This window comes from Tupaia chinensis, unplaced genomic scaffold, assembly GCF_000334495.1.
Source record: "Tupaia chinensis unplaced genomic scaffold, TupChi_1.0 Scaffold144427_1, whole genome shotgun sequence".
Classification (NCBI taxonomy): Eukaryota; Metazoa; Chordata; class Mammalia; order Scandentia; family Tupaiidae; genus Tupaia; species Tupaia belangeri.
In genome coordinates this window covers 5,102-7,098 of record NW_006204287.1, presented here as the reverse complement: position 1 = coordinate 7,098, position 1,997 = coordinate 5,102, and the positions used below count along the sequence as shown (strand labels likewise).

General features: G+C 46.7%; 1 pseudogene; it reads right to left on the bottom strand.

Moving 5' to 3' along the window:
* Positions 1-248: 248 nt before the first annotated feature.
* Positions 249-718, bottom strand: LOC102495861 (transcription factor BTF3 homolog 4 pseudogene; annotated as a pseudogene).
* Between the last annotated feature and the right edge of the window lie 1,279 nt (positions 719-1,997).

The window sequence follows — 1,997 nt, the reverse complement described above, 5'->3', positions numbered from 1 at the left end:
ACAGTAGACGACGTGACACTGCGTCGTCTCTGTGCTGTACCGTGGTGCCCACAATAAATGGACGACACTGTCGTCTCCGTGCTGTAACACTACGCCGCTTGTCCCGGCTCTCACTCCTTCACTCAGGAAACCTGTTTGGCTGTCCCCCTGGGTCGGGACACCTGGCACCCGAACAGGGATGGGACATGGAACCACATAACTGATTTGTTAAATCTAGTCCATGCCAGCTTCCAAAACAAGAAAAGATTTTAGTTAGCTTCGTCCTTTGATGCCTCAACAAAATTTTCTACAAGATCTGAGCATCGTCATCCTCTTCATCAATGTCTTCTGGTTTGGTGCTTTGCTATCCAAGTCTGTTCAACTAATGTCCTAAGGCTGGCTAAGCTGTCTGCACCAAGCCGACTTAATATTCCAGGAAGCATTTCTGTGATTGGTTGGGCTACTGCATGACCAGTGATTGCAAAGGTATGAACAGAGAGGGAAGCTTGGACTTCGGGATTGTTGAAATTAATAACTGTCCCATCATCTTTAATCATGTTCACCTCTTCGAAACCAGCTATATTATTGACAGCCAGCTTTTTGAGAGAACTCTGAAGTTTTTTGTCATCAGCTGTAGCTGTTCTGTGTACCATCTTCTTCCTTCTGCGAGCTCTACCCTTTCCCCCTATCTGGAGCTGAGCCTGAAGTTTGGCTAACTTTTCTTGATTCATGCTGTTGGTAAATCTTAGTCCCCTGTCTGTAGCCTGGAGGTGCAAAGGCGATGACAAGGGACAGGCTTCTCGGAGCCCAGCGCTCCAGGCACTGTGGCTGTGGGATGGGGCGTGGAAGTTCACCGTCCCCTGGGACTGGACCTGGGAAGCCACCTTGTGGGCCCGCTAGCCCGCACAGGAGCTGGTGGTGCTGGGGACCTACCCTCAGGTGCCGACCCCCAGCTGCGCCGCGGGTAACCCACAGGCCAAGCCAGCCGCCTCTGCCCCCACTCGCCGAGCCACAGTGAAAGTGGCAGCCCGAGTGGTTGGTGTGTGTTGGCAGAAGAGGGTGTGGGGAGACCCTGCTCAGAGGCCTATGGCCATGGAGTGGCGGGACCGCCAGGGTCTCACCTGAAGTAGGGAGGGTCCTCCAACACCAGCACACGGAAAGAACAAGATCCCCCTGTGATTTTTTAAAAATGTTATTTTATTTAAATTTGTTTGCTTATTTATTTATTTTAATTTCACTAGACACCTCAGCCTGCCCTGGAAACAACAGTGTAGGCAAACCACACACATATCCTCAGATTATTTTAAAATTTCAGTCTTGGCTATTCCACTTTATCCATTATTTTCCATGCCATTTGATCATTATAGTGCTCCACCAAATTCTGCATCAAGGAACAGGAATTGATTTTCCCTAGGCCCATACAGTAGACTAGGAAAGAACAACCCTCACAATTTACTTTTGGTTTCATCTATTTTAAGTCCAGCTCTTGCTCATGGCCAGACTTAAGAAAATTCCTACTTCCTAAAAACAATCTTCTTTTTTTTACATAAATTAACCCATTTACTGTAGGCTAGTGATATTCCAAATGTCCATTGAGCCTCTACTGGTCTTTCAATTCCTCAGTCTTATGATGGCAGACTTTACTGTGACAGCCGAAGTGGTGCTCTAGGTCCGGGCACCACCAGCTACTGCTTTCAAGCTGGAACCACAGTGCCAGGTCTCCACAGCTTGTCTCTTCATCTCTTTTGCCACAGAAGGAATGAATGTACTTGGTGCACTGGCTGATGTCAACTGTCTTCACCATTTTTCAGAGGGAGGCACCACAGCAGGTGATGTATTTACACATTCTTTATTTTTTTAAGGTTCCAAACATACTTTATTTCTTCAATAAGTCCATATTTCAATGGGTAAAAAGTACCTTTACTTAGCACCAGTTGAAAGTTGATTTTGAAACAATTCATTGTATTTAGCTGTGTCACCACCAACTAGGTAGAGAGGAGGGGAGATTTTTAAACTTC